Here is a 20,053-nt window from a genome sequence, read left to right as displayed (position 1 = left end):
TGTGCGACTGTCCTGAATATAATGTTCAGAGACAGTTCATGGCGTCCATTCTAGCGCACCTTGACAATAGACTATTGTCAGTTGGAACAATTTTCACATATCACCGACAGAAGATATCGCAGCTGAAGGCGACGAAAGGACTACTTCGGTTTATGAAGGAGACGGGCTTGGACAAGCGGCTGTGACAGTGATGTCACGTACCGCGCAAGAGTGACAGACTCTAACCAACGATGTGTGTGCCGTGTTATTTGCTCTCTATCTCTTCTCCCCATCTTTCATCCCCCCATACCGCTCCCATGTGTAGGGTAGCAAACCGGTTAAGCTAAACTGGTTAACCTCCCTGCCTTCTTTCTCCACTTTTTCCTTCCTTCCGTCCTTGGGCGATTTGCGAGGCGAATGCAGCGCATAAACTTCGAAGCGTTCCCTACTGGCATCTTCAAGGCGGAGACGAAGGGCAAGTGTGTCCGGTGGAAATGCGAACGGTGACAAGAAGGAATCATTAAAGCATGGATCCAAAGCGCACAGCGTTCATGATGGATGGATGGCATGCAGTTCGACATTTCTTGAGCCTGTTTCTGACGGCGGAGCTCGGAACCATATTTTGCGAAAGGAACGATGTCGATTGGGGAGTTTTTATGTTACCCGTCTTTATTTTTTATTTACGAAACGACTTGCGGCCTCGTGAGAGTGAGCGCTACTGGGCAAAAGGTAGATAAAATAGAAATACAAATAATCATCACTTTCACAAATTGTTGATTGATTTCTAAAATACAAGCTATCATCATCAGCAGCAGCAGCCCATTTTACGTCCACTGCAGGACGAAGGCCTCTCCGTGTGAACTCCAATTCCCCTTGTCCTGCACCAACCGATTCCAGCTAGCGCCTGCGAATTTCTTAATTTCATCACCCCACCTAGTCTTCTGCCTTCCTCGACTGCGCTTCCCTTCTCTTGGCACCCATTCCGTAACCCTAATCGTTCACCGATTTTCTAACCTACGCATTACATGACCTGCCCAGCTCCATTTCTTTCTCTTAATGTCAATTAGAATATCGGTCATCCCTGTTTGCTCTCTGATCCACACCGCTCTCTTCTTTTCTTTTAACATTACGCCTAACATTCTTCGTTCCATCACTTTTTGCGCGGTGCTTAAGTTGTTTTCGAGCGTTGTTGTCAGTCTCCAAGTTTCTGCCCCATATGTCAGCACAGGTAAAATGCATTCATTGTGCATCTCTCTTTTTAATGATTATGGTAAGCTTCCAGTCAGGATCTGACAGTCTGCCGAACGCGCTCCAACCCATTTTTATTCTTCTGTAAATTTCCTTCTCATGATCCAGGTGCCCTGCGAGTAATTGACCTAAGTAAACGTACTCTTTCACATACTCTAGAGGCTGACTGGCAATCCCGAACTCTTCTTCCCTTGCCCGGCTATTGTTCATTATCTTTGTCTTCTGCATATTAATCTTCAGCCCCACTCCTATACTCCCTCTGTTAAGGTCCTAAATCATTTGTTGTAACTCGCCCCGCATTGTTGCTGAACAGGACAATGTCATCTGTAAATCGAAGGTTGCTGCGATATTCGCAGTTGATCCTCACTCCTAAGCCTTCCCAGTTTAATAGCTTGAATACTTCTTCCAAGCATGCAGTAAATAGCATTGGAGAGATTGTGTCTTTTTTTCTAGCCCCTCTCTTTATAGGTATCTTCCTACTTTTTTTTGTGCAGAAATACGTTAGCTATTGAATCTCTGTAGGTATTTTCGAAGATATTTACGTAAGCGTCCTGTACTCCTTGATTACGTAATGCCTCTATGAGTGCTGATATCTCTACTGAATGAGATGCCTTTTCGTAATCTGTAAAAGCCATGTAGAGAGGCTGATTGTACTCTGGCGAATTTGTCGATTACCTGATTGATGACATGGATGTGATCCATTGTAGAGTATCTCTTCCTGAAACCAGTCTGTTCCCTTGGTTGACTAAATTCCAGTGTTGCCCTTATTCTATTGGAGATTATTTTGGTGAATATTTTACATAATATTGGAAGTAGAGCTAATGGGCCTTTAATTTTTCAATTCTTTAACGTCTCCCTTTTTGTGGATTAGTATAATGTTGGCATTCTTCCAGTTCTCTGGGACCCTTGAAGTCGACAGAAAATTTGTATAAAGGGCCACCAGTTTTTCAAGCATTGCATCTCCTCCATATTTGATTAAATCGATTGGTAGTCCATTTTATCCTGTCGCTTTTCCCCGTTTCATGTCTTGCAACGCCCTTCTAACGAATTCATCGCTAGTAATAGAAGGAGCCTCTGCAACCTGCTCATTACTACTTCGAATGGAGGTATTGTGGCTGCTTTGGGTACTGTACAGGTCAGTATAGAATTCTTCCGCTGCTTTTATTCTATCTTCGACATTGCTGATGATATTACCCTGCTTATCTTTCAGTGCATACATCTCGGTTTGCCCGATGTTAAGTTTCCTCGGCACTGATTTCACGCTGCGTCCATTTTTTACTCTTTCCTCAGTCTTTCCCACGTTGTAATTTCGAATATCCCTTATTTTCTCCTTGTTGATTAGTTTTGACAGTTCCGCAAATTCTATCTGGTCTCTTGAGTTGGACATTTTCATTCTTTGTCATTTCTTTATTATGTCGTTTGTTACTTGGGAGAGCTTACCTACTGGTTGCCTTGGTGCCTTACCTCCCACTTCAATTGCTCCTTCTGAAGCCAGCCTAGTTACGGTTTCATTCATTGCCTCAATGTCATCTTCATCTCTGTGTTCTAAGGCTGCAAATCTTGTTGCAAGTGCCAACCTGATTTGGTCTGCTTTTAACTTTACTGCGTCTAGATTGGCTTGTTTCTTCTTGACCAATTTTACTCTTTCTCTCTTCAAATTTAGGTGAATGCTAGCCCTCACTAACCTATGATCACTGCGCTTCACCCTACCTAACACTTCCACATCCTGCACTATGCTGGGATCGGCAGAAAGTATGAAATCAATTGCATTTCTTGTTTCACCATGAAGGCTTTTCCAGGTCCACTTTTTGTTCCAATGCTTCCTGAAGAAGGTGTTCATTATTTGCAGCTTATTCCTTTCCGCGAATTCTATCAACATCTCTCCTCGAGTGTGGCTAGAGTCCACGCCGTAGTGGCCAATTGCTTGTTCACCAGCCTACTTTCCCCCCTCTTTTGCATTGAAGTCGCCTGTGACTACAGTATACTGAGTTATCACTTTTCGCATCACTAATCCAACATCTTCATAAAACTGTTGTATTTCTTCATCATCCTGACTGGAGGTTGGAGCGTAGGTTTGTACTACTTTTATACTATACTTCCTATTCAGATTTATTACAACTACTGCTACCCTCTCATTAAAACTGTAGAAATCGTCAATGTTGCTCGCTAGGTCCTTATGGATTAGGAATCCTACTCCGAACTGCTTCTTATCTGGTAGTCCTATATACTCGTATATTTCCACATAAGGGTGCTGAGTCTGCAAGTGGTGAGATATTCCACCTAAAGAAAGTTGACTGAAAGTTGACCCTACCTTACAATGGTCCTTCCTGCCTGTAGCTTGTGGTTTTTTTTTTCAAGGTACTTATTTTTGATAATTCCTCCGAGATTGCTGTAAATCAAATCCGAAAGCGGCGCTTCCGCGTATCGTTCGTCTTTCCTAATTAAGCCTTTCTTCAATCTCCGTCCAAAAGTCCCCCGGAAAACTTTCTTCGTCTTCTTTTTCTAGCACCTAAGAGAAGTCACACAACCACCAGATTTTGGATCTGGAAACGTTCGTACGTCGCGTGAATTCTAAATCACAAAACTTGTGAACATTTTCCGATTCAGCACATGCGTTTGTTGCGCTCTTCTCCCAACGCTGTACAGCGCTCGCTGTCCTTGGTGCGGAGGCCGGCCAACTCTCGCCCACATTACGTGGGACTGCCAGAACAGGCCACCCAAAATTAATACACCAAAAATAGCCGGCAAACTTTCCGGAAGGGAGCAGTGGGAGACTTGGCTCGCCAGCGAGGATCGGGAGATGCAACTAGCGCTTCTCGACCAAGCACGGCGGACCGCTCAAGCCAGTGGGGCCCTGGACTAGGGGCTCCACCCACTCGCTTTCTGCATTTTTTTTTCTTTTAAATAAACGTTTTGATATATATATATATTCTCAGTAATCACTTGTGTCCGCTCTACAAGGTGACAACTATAAAGCATCTTCAAGAATTACATTTCAATAACACCTTGACAATGATACACAACGTGGTGCAACCTTTCGCGACAGGGCAGCGGTTATTGGCCAGGCTTTTGATATTTAATGGTGATAAGCGCATTCGTGTGCGCTGACGTTACTCGTAAAGAAAGATCAACATCAGATGTTGTTTTTTTTCTGCTGTCCTAGCCGTCGCGGTTCGATAATTCGTCAAGCACAAGGCCATTTAATTCGATCATGCGTTCAACAATAGAAAAATCAAACTGCTTTACCTAAAGACACGACTTAAAGCATGTAGCCAGTTGCACGTTCTTTTCATTGTTGCGGTGCTCCCACCTTGCAGCGAAATCAGGAAAGCCCTGTTCGTAAATAATTTCAACACGCTTCAACGTTATCTTTAATGCAATCCGTCTTATGGGGTCAATAGGTTTTCGGCGCCGTGTGCTATCAGCGATCTTGCATCGGGCACGTTTTCTTTCTATACTCTATAAAAAGTTCTCGGTCGTGCGTGCGAAGCGGCGGCTTGTTTCTTTTCCTCACTAACGATGCTAAGTGCATAGAGGGTATCGACTTTGACCACTTAATGCATCGCACCACCTCGTTATCAGCTACCCCTCGCGCATCGGGCCCATGTGCGTCCATAACCCGCCCATCACTGATTGTCAATGAGTCATCGCCGCTTCAGAACAACCTAAAAAAGAAAGAGTCGGCAAGCCTTGAAGATATAGCGTGGAATCCCAAAGCAATCCATAAGCGAATGTTTAGTCTCTATGGTATTAACTGCAGAATCACGTGTTTTATACATGAGAGCAGCAGGTTCAAAATAGCGCAGCAAAGTAATGACTTTTTCAATATATAGGAGACCACTTTTGATACAAAAAAGAAGAGATAAAAATAAATAACCATGGCAATATGAATCGAAAACGGTAGAATAAAAATATTGCAGAAGACAACTTTTCTTTTTTATTCTTTTCTTTTTCTACGTGACCACGTCTTGCCTACATGTATACGTAAACAAGAAGTGCTCTTACCGCCAGCGTTTCCAGCTGCTCTTCGTTGGAGAGGTCAGCCAGCTGAAGCCAAGAAAGCGGGGGTTCGGGGGACGAGTTGTGTATAGGCGCGAGCGACCGACTCCGCATTGCATACATATACATGTTCCGGAGGCGCATTTATATGGCGTGAAGAGTTCCTCTTGGCGACAGCGTAATACTTGGTGCTGTAGCTGTAAGGCCCACATTCCAACCCCAGTGAGAAAAAGAGGAAACGGAAGAGAAATGACGCTGCTTATGTTACTGAAGGTTCCCCGACAGCAGCCCAGAAAAAAAAGAGGAATGATGCTCTTTTCCTCTCTCTCTCTTTTCCTCTGCATCACTCTCCTCGGTACACGAACGCTGCTTTTGGTGCAACCGCCCCTCGACGTCGGCGCTGCTGTTTTAGCGAAGCCCTGGCTGCATACGCGAAGGACGAGGAAGGAGGCGGGAGGGGGTCCAGCTCTTCAGCCCATGCGCGTCGTTCGGGGAGGCCTTCGGTCTTTGTGGAATCCGCGAAGCCGAGCTTGCTTGCATCCGTCGAACCACCTGTCAAGGACGGGTTACCAGATCGAGTCGTGCTCGAGGCGGCGATATGCGGCAGCCGAAGGAGCCGCCTCTCCGCACACTAAATAATGAACCGATTGCCCCAGCACATAAGCGCTCGAGACATATACCGAGTAGCGCAGAATTATCGGCGACCTCGTCCCTGTTGCCGCCACCGACTGCGCCCCTAGCGTGTCTTTCCATTTTTTGTTTCTTTTTCGTTCGTTTCTTTTTAATCTCGCCTCCTTTCTCCCTGGTTCGCCGTGGTGCTGTGCCCGACCATGACGTCTGTCAGTCGTGTGCCTCGTGTCAGCGACCGCACCGCGTGGCAGCGGGTCGCATTCACCGCAGCCGCCGTTCGTTCGCGGCCCTGCAGCAGACATCCGCGCCTCTTTTATTTCCAGGCGCGCTTGAAGAAAAGAGGTTTCCCAACGGCGACGGAGTACCTGCTCCTGAGGTGAGCGATGATAGCTTTCTGGGACGTGACATATCCTCGGCGTGTGCGGCTTGCCGTGTGTGTTTTGGAGCGGGGTCGGGACGAGACCTACGGGTACCAAGACGCCGCATATGCCCGCGCGTCTTAGCACCAGCTCGTCGTTGTTGTTCTTGGGTCGGTAATACGCATGACGCACTGGCTGGCTGCTGTACCCCCATAAGCACGATCTTACTGAGCATGGAATGCATTTAGGCCGTGTTTTCGCAGAGTTTTGCTCACCTCACTGATTTCACCGATCTCGCAACGCCTCGTTAAAGGTTTTGTATTACCGGCCACGCGGGCAAAGTAAAGGAAGGCCAAAGTGGAAAAAAAAATATTTCGCCGTTGGTCGAACCGGGAATGAAGACCTCGTCTTCATATGGCGTAACCGTCGACGATGTAGATCAAACTGTGAGCTGGTGATTAAACTCGGTTCTGTACACTTGTGATAGGGATGGAGACGGTGATGACAAAACTGTGGTGCTATCAGGCAAGGAAAAAGAGAGCGATGATGGCGGTGATGTAAGCTCTTGCAGTGGAAAAGGCGGTGATGAACGCCGTCAATGTATACTTTAGAGATGCATAAATATAAAACATGGCTGCATTTACAAAGCTTCTCGTTCGTAAACTTCCTTCACCATCGGCTCGTGGCCTTCGCTAAAATTATGTTCAGCATCAGAATTGGCTGGAATTCATTCTTACGTACAATTCTAGCGCAAGATTATTTTGTGAATACGGGTCGTGATGCTTACGCTTATACAATTTAGCGCGAAATGAAAAAAAAATTCGTTTCCCTTTTTTGTTGTTGTGAACTTTTGCAACGAACTTGATCTTGCTGCGGAATCCGGTCACCCTCCGTGAGGGTTTTTTTTTTTTTTTACGTACTATGGTTGTGATAAATTCCTGCTTCCAGAACGTGCACTCTAAATGTAGCCCTATAATACTGCCCTAAACACGCATTCTGCACCGTATGCGCATACGCATATACTTTTACGGGCGGCTTTTGTTTACGTGGGAAGAATTTCGGACGTCTATCTCGCCACATAGAAATACAACACCCATGGACTCCTTTCCCGCGCTTCCAAGGAACAAGAACCTGTTTGTGTGGTGCCGGAGACACGTCTCCGTGTATTCAAGGGGCGCTAAATAGCTGTGGGTCAGCCTACGCGAGCTTTCCTGCATCCTCCGGTCTCGTCCGTTTGTTTGCTCCGCTGTCGTCGACACGCTGGTTGTGTTTACCGGCCATTCGGACAGCGAAAGCATTCGTCCGCTCGCCATGGGAGTCAGCGAACTCCCATGACGCCCCGTAGTTCCTTATTACGAGCGGTCTTCCTGCCGGTGAAGGCTGCCGGGTCGTATCCTCATCCGAGATCCGCGCGTCTATTTTCCTTTCTAATAAGCACGGACACCCCCCGCAGCTGTAGCTCGGCGGCTATTTTCAACTGCATTAATTCGTGCGCCGGCCTTTATAGTGCGCGGAAATTGGTGCGCCACACACGCGATTCCCATCGCTCGCTGGCGTTCCGCCCTCGCGCGTGGCGCTTCGTACTGACGTGTTCGTGCGCAGCACGCCCTAGCGCTGTCTGTAGGTAACTGGGAGCCCCGCAATGTGCTTCCCACAATCTCTGATTGAACAGAAAGAAAGGACCTTGGGCTTGCAACTGGCAAGTTGTTGAAAGATGGTGGGTAACTTAATTTAATTTCCAGTTCACTTCAGTTCAGTTCATCTTATGTTCTTTTCGCCATAAAGGGAAAAAGGAGCAAACTGAAAAGCCACGTGTGAGATGGCTTGAGGAGCTTTTCAACCGTATAGGGGGCGCAAAATATAGCGTCACATGCTGCAGTGTTTTCTTCAGTCCTTTAGTGCAGCATGCGCAGGCACTAGAGAGCCCATGGCTCGACCCCCCCCCCCCCCGGGCTACAAAAAAAGTAAATAAATAAAAAAAAATAATGCCCGCCTCTGTGCGTCTCAGTCCGCCTCGGCGCCTGCTGTCCATACCTTTGCTACCGTAAAGCGTAAGGAAAAGAAGAAAAAAACGCGTTTTTAGTACAGATGGGATTGGAACTTGCGTCCTCTTTGGTTCGAAGTTATCACTTTAGAAACCCTCGACTACGACACCAGAATGGCCTCGCTCTCGCAAAGTGCAAGTATTTGGGGTCACGCTTAGGCGAGTTGTCGGCAACTTCATGCGGCATTCCAACGAATGTATGCTGGCGCAGTTTCACTTCACCTAAAAATGCATTTTTCTTTTATTTGCGAAGAGTGCGAAGGAAATTCTTACCGGCGTCAGCCTCGTTTCGCGCAGAACAGTTACACATCCTTGACAATCCTTGACAGTGTTCGGTCGCAGTTCATATCATGAAGAACAGCCTTGCCGTAATTTATCTGCCACTTGATCCAAGTATGGGCTGGATTCAAGAACCGAGATCTTGCATTTGAATAGAACGGAAAATGCTTTTCATTATTTTACATTCTCACTTTTAACTATTCTTTCGTAGATCTGGGAAAAAATGAATCGATCTATTTATTGCGATGAAGTGTGTCTAGTGTTTTCAGGAAGACAGCAAAGAAGCAGCAGAAGAGGAAGATATACGCTTGTTATTGCGATTAAAGAAACTTCAGGCGAATTTTCGCCGTCGCCGTGATGTTCCACATAAAGTCCAAGTGCGATAAGAACGCATCGCGCTTCGCACGCCGCATGTTGTGGGTCCGAGGGCAAGCGTGGGAAGTTGAGCACGGAAGAATTCATGGCGGCTTGATGCACGCCGTCTACCGCGTGCCCGATGTTGGCGGTCATGTGATCAAGCGCGCGCAAGGCGTGCAGGAGAGGGTGGGGGAGGTTAGGGCACCTATACTTATGTAGCCCGGCCGCGACTGCGCACGGCGGTCCGCGCGGCTGAGCGCGTAGGCAGGCTGTGTGCTCCGTCTTGGAGGTAATCTGCGGCAGGTGCGAAAATAAGGCGAGCCGAGATGTCTGGTGCCCTCATGTGCTCTGTCTTCCCGCGTATCTAGCGCTGGATGTCGCGTAACCTCAAGGTTTGGAGACGCGGGAGGCAGTACGAAGCGTTCGTGTCCCTCTGTCTGCGCTCTTGACCACGCCGGCAAGTGTTAGCGATCACCGAGTACGAGATGTTCATGTTCGTTGGTGAGCGCGTGACACCATGCCTGTTAATTTAATTGTAAACGACTGTTTACTACGATTTATGCGACCGATAAAACCAGGGCTCCTACATCGCGTTGTTGAGCAGTGTGCTAACTTGAGGCAGTTGGTGCATACTTTTGCGAAGAGTTTTTAAGGACGGGACAAGAGCTCGTGTCTGTCGTCTCCCTTGCCTATAGTTCTCAAGCGCTGTTCTTTTGCAAAAGCATCGTATAGTTTTTTGATATTTTGCTATCGCTATTAATGTTTCGCGTTTGGGGCAAGACCGCGACTTTTCTCGTGCCGCCCACTTCTTGGTTCGTCCCAGTTCTTTGCAAATGACGTTTCTTGGGAGCAACAACAAGTCATGAGCGCAACAAGAACAACGACATATAAGTCGAAATAATAATAACGGCGGTAACGACAACAACAAGAACGTCAGTGACCTCGTAGTAAGTAGATTCAGCACATGACCGGCTCGGAATTACCCACATCTGCGCTGAGCCAATGTATTACTGCAAGTGTGGTTGACTTCATTGGAGCGTACCCGCCAAAAACGAGGGCGTACGTTGAGCAGCTTAGAGGGCCAGGCAAAGTTCAGCGCAAAATGAACATGCACTTTAGGGCATGGTTCGACAGCCTTTGTTTTCCCAAGAACACCGCCAGCAGAATGAAGCAGAATGAAGAGAATATAGGAGAGGGACGCGTGGATCGTCACTAAGAACCGGGTCATTAATGTCGCACGAGTCTGCATCCAGCTACAGAAGGATTGTCATTCAGAGCATCCAATGACCGATTGCAATACAGGTACTTCTTTGAAAAACGTAATTGATTAGAGTGACTATTTACTGGCCCTTGAAAGTCACTGAGGAATTACTAAAATGTAGTCGATCACTTTTACGTAATCGATTTCATCGGCCCTACCGGGAGAAGGCGCTCCCGGTAGGGCCAATGAAAAGCTGAAAAATCGTCCTTATGCGATTTCCTAGCACCAACGTCCGAAGTGGTCATCGCTAGCGAGCCAGAAAGCGTCTGTTCAAATCGTCGACCTACGTCTGGTGGAGCGTTAAGATGAGGAGACAAATACTGACACCCGGATTTATCGCTCCACCAGCTACTGGACTGCTGGCTACTGCATGGCACGACTACGGCCGGCTAACACTGTAGATCCCGCCAAACTGAACTGCTGAAAGCTGCGTCGGTTGTAACCACTTGTCTCTTCAATAAAGTAATTGCTTACGTGTAATTGCTTAGTGAAAAAAAGTAACTGAATTGCAGTGAGCATACAGAGTAAAGAATGAAATGAATCAGATCAATTGCAGAACTGCCAAGAATGTAATTGATTAAAAGCAATTAATCTTTAGGAATCACCAAGAACAGTTAAGAGCACAGGGGTTTTGTTGTACGTCCCTTCACTTGATCTACTCCATCGTTCCTAACTCGTTTTCCTCATCTCTCCGTACCCTAATACTCATGTCTAAAACGGCGGCAGAAAAAACGCGCCAGAAGACAAAAAAAAAGTTTGCCACAATCTCATGTAATTTGTTACGTACAAGTCTGATGACAAGCATGCATTAAAAACTGTCCATAACAAAGCCAAGCCAACGCTATACCACCAAGGTATACCTGCATGACCAGCCGGAAGTCTTCTCGAGGTTCACTGTCTCCGGTCAAATCTGTGCCACCTTTAGAACGCAATGGGGTTTCCACACTGGTCGGCGCTTTTCTCATCGTGTCGGAGAAAATCGGCACTTAGGTTGTTTTTGCATAAGAGTCTTTTGATAGCGAGGTGCCATGATTAAAGCAATCTTCAAAAGGGAAAGAAGCGCCACTGCTTTAAAGAATCTTGGAAACATGTGTCAGCATGAAGGGAAAGAAGCGGTTGCAAGGGCATACTAGACCTGTCACAACGGGAGCGAACATGCAGCGAGTTTGAGGAGCCTGCGGCAAACATTCGGGAAGTATTGAGGGCTTCATGAAGATTTATTGCGATAGTAATTATATGAACACTCCGGGCGCATTTTTGCCGTCGCCGTGATGTTCAATATAAAGTCCACGGGCGATACCACCGTCGCCTCGCTCTGTTGATGTGTGTGCGAGTGAAAGCGCGCGAGGGAAGCCGATGATCGTGGCTTCCCTAGCGCGCGCGATGGAGAAAGCGGAGAGCAAACGCGCCGTCTTCCGTCGCGCGACAGGCACTGGGAGGATGGGAGAGAGGGAGGGAGGGAGGGGCGGTGGAGTTGGGCAGCAACTCCACCGCCCTCGCGGCTCAATCTCCCGCGCGAAACGGAGGAAAGTGGGGAGGTAACGCGGGAGGGAGGGGAGCGGCTTCTACTCCGCTAGCAACTGCATACTTGGCGCGGTCGCGCGCGCCGTGTCTTGAAAGCGACCTGGAGATGGTTCATACCTTGGTGCGTGCTGTTTTCTCGCCGCTGTTTGCGTTGAAGCGATAGAAAGCGCGAAGGTCAATTCGCTCGCTGCTGCTGCCGCGCATGCTCACGCCAGCGTTTTGACTGCAGTGAGTGTCGAGCGTCATCGAGTGTGATGTGTTCATGTTTCCTCTGCGCGCTGACACCATGCTTGGTAATTCAGTTAGCAAGCGAATGTTTCCGAGTTTATATGGCCGATAAAACTACTATCCTTACTTCATGTAACTGTCAACTAATTTGTAAGCGTAATCGGTGCTTCGCCTTTCGGGAGAAACCACGACTTTTTACCCCTTCATTTTCACACGTGGACATGCGGTTAGTCCAAGGAGCCTGCCGGAAGCAATGGATACTGGAACCACATGGAGCGTTTTTCGTTCGCGAAAGCACGACACGCGGCGAACGCGCGCACAACCGCTCACGCGACTGCACCCGCATGAGCACGGCGGGCGCGCGCAGGCCTCGCCGCGCTTGTTCTGCCGAGCTTTTCCGCCAGGATGCGCGGAGGGCAGCACCATCTAATGGCATTGAGGGAACTAAAGAGTGACGTAAAGCGTGACGCGTGTAACTTGCACTGCGCTTCTTTGGTGGACACGGGCGCCCGAGCGCCTTCGCCGCGCGTCAATCGCGCCATAAATCGCGCCATGCGGTTCCAGCTTTAGGGACGTCATGAAGCACCCTTTTTCTCCATGTTTGAATGCACACATGCCGCAAGTTCGAGAAGCGTGCTGCGAACAGTAGTTATGTGTAGCCTTTTAGGTGTTATGAAGCTTTCTTATGACGTGCTGTAACAACGAGAAGCATGGAGGAAATAGCAGTTATGGGTAGTTTTATGGATGTCAGAGAGCTACCTTCTGAGGGCGTCATGGGACACGAAGGAAATACGAAGGAGGCGTAGTTCCGTCACAAGTCCGTGCGTGCCTGCATGGGTGAGTGAGTGCGTGAGTGCGCGCGTGTGATGCACCAAACATGCTTGTGAGTAGGTTGAAGCTTCTGATATGATCTATCACACGACAGAATAAGCATTACTACTAGTACTACTGCTAATAATAATAATAATAATAATAATAATAATTGTAGTAGTAGTAAATCACAGATCAGAGTTAGACTGTCATTAAGTTGAGCAAAACCACGATAGAGAATTGTAGGCGCACTTGATGTGAAACAGTTCAGAACTGTATTTGTGCGGTATAACGTGCCAAAACAGCCCAGTAAGTTATGACTATAGTCACTGCACCGTCGATGCTGCGAATGTCCTTAAACAAAGAAATGCGGTACAACACAAGGTGTAATGTCCACGCTCACCGTCACTTTCGACACATCGGATATCGATTCACAAGCTCGTGGCGGCACTGCGAGACCTTTCAAGCTCTTCGCCGCTTCCCTCGAACTTTTACGCTCAGTTTCTTCATCTTGTGGACGATCCGCTCATGGAGGCGCGCAGAGTGGCGCATTTCACACCTGTGTACTCGTGCGATCCGCAGCTCTCGGTGTCGTGGCGGCGTTGCGACGAAGCGCGCCGACGGCGGCGAGCGAGTCCGGCAAGCAGCGCGCCAGCGGCCCCGATTCGCGACTCGCGCTGCGGCGGCGTGGCAGTCGCGGCGCGGGCAGGGCCGAAGCCTTTGGGCCCCAGTGTCCTCCTTGCGGCTTCGGGAGCCGCCCGAAAGCGAGAGGCCGAGGGCTTGCAGGCCTCTCCGCGATCTGGGTCATATAGAAGCGTTCCTTTCCTGTTCGGCGGCTGGCAGCATTGGCGGCCGCGAGCACGCACGCACACGTGCGCGCGAGCGGTCCGCTCCCTCCTCGTCTTTTGTTTCCTCGTCGCTGTTCTTCGGCCCCGAAAGCGGTGGCACTGCCAGAGAGTGCCATGTAAACTGCCCACGCAGCATGTCTGGCCCGGCGTCCTGCAGACGCCGAGGCCGCGCGTTTCCTCGCAATTTCCTGTCGTAGCCATGCCACACGATGCGCCACGCCGGTAGCGACATGGCTATTTTCGGTGGCCAGCTGGCCCGCTTTCCCTCTCGGCCTGGCATTTTTCTTTTCCCTCCCTTCTGCATCGTGAGAACATACCGCTCCGTTGAGGACACGAAGCGGAGCTCCAGGGCTCCGGCGGAACACTGAGCGCCTGTGGCTTGCGGGTCACGCACGCCGGCACGCTGTACAGAACGTCTTCCCTCACCCCTCGGACGCCGATCGTGCGCGACAAAACGCCGATGGCGCGCCGCTGCCGCCCAGGAAAATGGAATCCTCCGCAGGAGGCTCTCCCTTCCGCGCCGCGTGCTGATGGAACAAATAAAGAGAAATCACGCGAACCCGTGTACGAGGAAAGAGGAAGACGCGGTGTGCGTCGCACCACGCAACAAGCTACTTGTGCGACGCCAGCAACGATCGCGGCCGCCCTTTCGCTGGACCTTGAGCCGTAGGGACGGGCGCGAGCAGGCGCGTGTCTAAATGAGAGCCACCTACGCTCGCTCACTTGGCGGGGACAGAGCTCGTCGCAGCGGGAAGCTCATTATGTCAACTGCTCTCCGTTGAGTGTAAGCAAATGGATGCACCAAAGACTGCGATGGCTGTTGTGCAGTCAACATAAGGAAAACGTGGAGGGGAGATGCGATTAAACGCAGTAGAATGTCAAGAAAGAAGAATAAACGCGGAAACGCTTCTGGCTCCCAGCTCCCGCTTCTTGATGATCGGCTGCTCCGTAGACGTGCAGCGTTGCAAGCAGCCTTTCTGCTGTCGTGCCGCACCAAACTGCGGCTGAGGTGTAGAGACGCCGCCTCGGCAGGGGGCACGCGCCACAACATCCTCCTGCTCCTCCTCCTCCGCACGCAAGATGATTCTGTTCTCTCCCTCGACACCCACGAATTCGTGAACTGTGGTCAGCAGTTCGGAAGTCACAATCGATTACGCATAGTAAGCACAATATACGCTCGATTGTTCTACGGCATATATATATATACAGTGAAAGCTCGTTAATTCGAACTTCAATAATTCGAATTTATGGATAATTCGAACTGTACGATTTGGTCCGGCCAAGCTCCACAGAAGTCTATGTATAAAAAAGTCCGTTAATTCGAACGCGAGAAGGTTCCCTCACGGATAATTCGAACTACGCTCGCCTCGCACACGGCCAGAGAAACACGCCTACTGCCTACACACAAGGCTGTATTGCCTCCGAAACGGAGAGAATGGCGAGAGAAGGCAAAATCAGAAAAAAATCTAACCTGCGCGGGGTCAGCCAGAAGCCAGCGGCGGCTGCCGCCTCTCCGTTCTACGTAACCTCCGAGACTTCTTGGCCGTTGCGAATCTCGGAGGCTTTACAAATTTTGTACAGCTGCTAATGTTGTGCGGAGATGGCACGGCCAGCGCCAAAACACAGCGAATCAAGTACGTCGCAGCTGCGCTTGCAATCAAGCGTCTTGTTCAGCGTCTTTGTCTTGGCAGTCTTCATCGGTTGTGCACCTCTGTTTTCAGATTAGGAGGTATCGGCCATCGCGATTCATTGTGATGGTGTTAAGCCTCGGCTAACGTTCGTTCCGGTGGACATCGGTGGTGGGGCACAGTCGGACCCAGAGCTTCCACTTGAAGATGGCGTGTGCCCGCAGCAAACGCCATCACTTTCTGACATGCCCTACTGCTTCCAAATCGCAGTGTACTGTTGCTTTCCTTCACTTTCGTTAGTTCGAACTTTCGTTAACTCGAACTCAAGCGGCTTCCCCTTGCGGTTCGAATTAACGAGCTTTTACTGTATATATATATATATATATATATATATATATATATATATATATATATATATATATATATATATATATATATATATATATATATAACGACCTTTTTACGAAATACGCAGCAGTTGGCCATATCTTATCTTCGAAGGACTAACACTCGACAGCATTGTACGTACTTTTATGATCATATAGCAGCGTACTAACTAGTTTTCAAGTTTTCAAGTTTCAAGTGTGGTTGTACAAACCCTCTGACTCCTCCCCCATTTCTTTATTTTCCTCTCTCGCTCTCTTTAACACACACACACACACACACACACACACACACACACACACATATATATATATATATATATATATATATATATATATATATATATATATTTATTTGCGGATTGCCATTGCAATAAAAGCAGCTGAAAATGCGTCAGAGATAGCTATCTAGCTATCTTTATCATTAACAGCTCTGATTATCAATCGCACATGACGAACCAGTAGGAACCGGTATAATACAAAAAGCAACGCTGTTTTTTTTTTATTCAAAGATGGTTAGACGGGCCTCAAGGAACTTTGGTCTAAACGGCGGAAGGGGAGACTTCTTTTCGACTGTCCAGCGGCTGCCTCCTCTGCAATGCAGGCGTGCAAGGCGCAGGCGAATCGTGCAGCGGAGAACCGTAGCCCGTAATTAGTGCGGCTGACCACGCGCCGACGCACCTGCTACAGCGCGTCGCTGCAAGTCACCGAGAATTAACAATCCTCGCTGACCGAGGAGGGGATGCGTAATAAAAAAAATGAGCATCGCTTACGTGGACGTTGTTCTCATGGAAAACTTGGCCTCAGCTGTTGTTTCGTTGGATTCGACAGTGTGCAGTCGACAGCGCCCACTTTCAGAAAAAAAAAAGAAAGGAGGGAGAGAAGTGTGGGGAACCAATGACAAAGTGGGGGAGTTGCCCTTCTTGCCTCCCCCACCCCTGCTAAATACGCCTATGGATATATAATAACTCGCATGTAAATGATGGCAGAACACGCAATTAACATCCTTGTTTTTTTTTGTTTAGTGCAATCATTCATAATTTCGCAGGTGCGCCTCAGTGTATATGAGATGCGTGACTTAAGCAAACGTTTCTAGAAATGTTTCTGCCTGTTAGCTCCGCAAGGCTCGTTGTTGGCAAACTGCGTCGTCAAGCGAAAATACCGATGGAAAGAGTGACGTAACTTGACACGCAGGAAGCGCCTAGAGGGCCACCAAGGCGGCCAAGCATTCAGGCCTGCACTCTGCTATGCAGAAGCATCCATGCATGCGCATGCTGAAAGTCATAGAATTATGTGTATATAAACGGGGCAGGACATCGGAGGCGTCGGAGGCAATGCGCTTTTTTTCTTTCTTAGGTATCACAAAAGAGCATTTATTTACGTGATCATTTATTTTCATCACGACACGCAAGAAAAGTGGTATTTAATCTTAGGTCGGCAGAAGTGCGGGGACACAGGGGGGGGGGGGGGGGGGCACGTGTTCAACAAGTCATGGCGTGTGTCCACAACATTACTCATGCAGCAGATTTGGGTTAATGAATTGTAGTTTCTGCTCAGAGAGGGGAACCTGTGCTGAAGGGGTCGGTATTTTTTATTACTGTCACAGCGATAGCTGCAATGCTGTTTGATCTTGGATCGAATGGGTGCACCGAGTTGAAGGAAACCAATATTAGCCGAAGGGTAGATGAAAAAAAAAAGAATAATTTTGCGTTCTAGGAACCGAAGCTAGGTCCAACTGTTTCGACTGAACGCGCTACCGTACGAGACAGGCCGTTTGCTTCAAATGCGCTGAACGAAGCCGCATAGCTCAGCTTCATTGCCGAGAATAGCCCTGCTTCTGAGAAAAAGACGACGACGCCAGTATCGCGCGCTCTCATGTGCACTAAATGTGAGCGAATAACGCGATATCATTCATTCATTTACCCTCAATGCCCTAGGACATTAGAGAGGGGAGTGGCTACAATGTAATAAATGCAATCCAAAAGCAGCGACAACAAAAACAATACAATTGACAAGCATAACAGTTGTGATGCAACAGTTGTGTAGATATCGACCAACCAGGTTCGTAGCAGGTCTTCTGAAAGCATTATTATTTCTAAATATAAAAAAACGAAAAGAATAAAGCTTTGTCGTCGCATTGCCCTTGCTTCTCCTCTGCTGCTACAGTACTTGGCTCCGAGCTCCGAAGTTAAAGCGACCTGCGGAGAGTGCTGTAGGCGCGCTTCACTCAGCGCTCAGATCTCAGGGCAAATGTTCTGGCCAGATGTCGTATATGAATGTCGATATCGCGCCTCGTACAGTCTGTGTAGGTGGAGGAGGAATAAACTTTATTTTAGTACAGCAGGTTAATGAGACACAGGCCTTTCTACGTAGATGACTGCCTCGCGCCCTTGGGCCCTGACGGCATCCTCGGCCTGCTGTATTGCCTTAGTTGGTCTTCCGGTGCAGAGCTGAGCAACGCGGTCTCCCACTGCTCGTTGGTCTCATGTGTTTTATTCTGTGTGGGTATCCGAGGAGAAGCCCAAACCATATGCTGTAGGTCCGCCCTTCCTTGACAGAAAGTACATCTATCCGTGTAAAGGGCCGGCTAGTAGCGGTGGTAGGCCACCGGGTTCGGCTATGCATCTGTTTGTGAGAGGCACCATTGCTCGCATACCGCCTGCTTAGCGAGGAGTGTGCCGGGGAGAAACGGGTCCTTCCAAATTTGTAGTGTTTGGTGATCTCGTGAAAACTGGTTATCCGGTCTCTCTCCGTTCTCAGTATTTGCGAGTCACCTGCTCGGTCCGTCAGTTCTCGATCCAGGTTGTGCGCTGTTTTGTTCCCGGGAAGGAAGGAGTGTGCGGGTGCCCATATAATGTAGATATGTCGATCTTCACGAAAGTAGGTTCAGATTCTTAGCGCTTCCGGCGAGATTCTTCCTGTGGCATAGTTGTGTGTAGGAAATAAAAATTTGAGATAACCTACGACGCAGTGTAAAAAGACACCAACACTTTGTTGCATATATACCACCCTGCAGAGCAGTTCAGGCAATAACAATGAGTTATCCGGAAATATTTTACGTGACCCGAATTACAAATGTATCAATTGACGGGATTTTCACTTCCTGATGTCACACCTTGAATGAGATACATTGTCATGTGGAACTAAGGATCTATTTTGTCATTTGGAATCATGCAACGTGCACCAAAATCTAAATACGCGAACATTGCCTTCCGCCTCAATCGAAAAGCAATACTAGTGGCTGGGAATAGAGCCCGGGACCTTGTGCTAGTAGATGAACTGTGGAGTCACCAAGACGGGTGTATGGTGATATATCCGCCACTTCGGAGGAGATAGAATGCAAGAGCCATGGATGTGATGTGTCTTTTAATAATCTATACATGGAGGAGATTCTGTTGTGTGTGTGTCTGTGTTTTCTTTTTCTCGCAAATAGGACCAAACTGATCAGTCATGGCGACGCTGAGGGCAGATAGCAGAGTGTGCTTAGGATCTGGCATAAATGATGGAGCCGAACCGTCAGTTATGTCGTTGCATTTCAGCCTGATAACTTGGACGACTACATAACATCTATTTGTGAGCAGCTAGAACCAGCAAATACTCGAAAGTATGCCAGCGCTGACTCAGTTGGAGGGGACAAGGACACCGCAAGGAACATTAAGCGCAGTACGGTATCCTCACTCTATGAACAACAGTGTGAATCACACGCACTGTTGCGTCCCAAACCATAAAATCTTTACTCTTCTGATATGTCATCGTCTTGATTATTCTAGCATTCAAAGTTTATAATGCATTCCTTATTTCGCGTATGCGCACAATTATAAGCATCAGACTGTCATCGGCTCACACGTACTTGCGTACTGGAGAACATCGTGGCAATCTTAACAACGTTGGCGTCCTCGGCTGTGGCGCCTCGCGTGGCCTTCGAGTCTTTGGTGATAGCAGCGATTCGGAACCCTGATGTTGCATTGGTACATGTGTAAATGCAGCTTATCCCTCGTAGTTTAACTGCAAAGAGGTAGGACACTAACGTCCACGTTTGTGCTTTTTGTACTGTGTGCGGGGGCTGCCGACGCGTGGTCATGCGTTCGTTTCCATTTAAGATGTGCGTCGAAACGGGAACTGAATGCTTTCCTTGTAGGAAGACCTTGGCTACCCTCAAACAAACCGCGTGTTTTTGTCGACAACGGAGTAAATCGCGCCTTTGCGGAAAGTCAGCAGAAATCGGCCAACCGGCAAATGGTCGAAAGCGGGCCGACCTATCTCATCGGTGAAGCAGTAGCGACAGAGCTTACATGAAAGCCAATGCCATTATTGAGTCAGACTGCCACGCAGAGACAGAAATCGAGAGAAAGAGAGAGGGAGAAAGAGGGGGTACATTAAGAATAAAGCCAACAAAGGTCAGCTTAATGCCACGAGCTCTGGTCTGCAACAAAGGGTAAGGGGAAAGGACTGGGGAAGGAAACGAGAGGAAGTGAC

The 20,053-nt window shown here is 48.4% G+C and overlaps 1 protein-coding gene and 1 long non-coding RNA gene across 9 annotated transcripts in view; one reads left to right on the top strand and one right to left on the bottom strand.

The window, feature by feature from the left end:
• LOC139054292 (uncharacterized) overlaps positions 1 to 5,336 on the bottom strand; it is a 105,566-nt gene extending 100,230 nt beyond the window's left edge. Inside the window, exon 1 of the long non-coding RNA XR_011511102.1 lies at positions 5,233 to 5,336. This is a non-coding gene — a long non-coding RNA (uncharacterized lncRNA). The remainder of the gene's footprint in view (positions 1 to 5,232) is intronic.
• Positions 1 to 20,053, top strand: part of LOC139054291 (uncharacterized) — an 86,638-nt gene that overhangs the window by 35,915 nt on the left and 30,670 nt on the right. For 2 of the 8 annotated variants that reach the window (XM_070531064.1, XM_070531062.1), the window contains exon 1: positions 5,928 to 6,232. The exons of the other annotated variants lie outside the window; for them this stretch is intronic. The gene's annotated coding sequence lies outside the window, so the exon portion shown is untranslated. Of the gene's footprint in view, positions 1 to 5,927; positions 6,233 to 20,053 lie in introns of those variants that run through there. 8 annotated transcript variants of the gene reach the window in all.

The sequence above is a fragment of the Dermacentor albipictus genome, chromosome 1 (genome assembly GCF_038994185.2).
Source record: "Dermacentor albipictus isolate Rhodes 1998 colony chromosome 1, USDA_Dalb.pri_finalv2, whole genome shotgun sequence".
Classification (NCBI taxonomy): domain Eukaryota; kingdom Metazoa; phylum Arthropoda; class Arachnida; order Ixodida; family Ixodidae; genus Dermacentor; species Dermacentor albipictus.
This window is presented reverse-complemented; position numbering and strand designations above follow the sequence as displayed.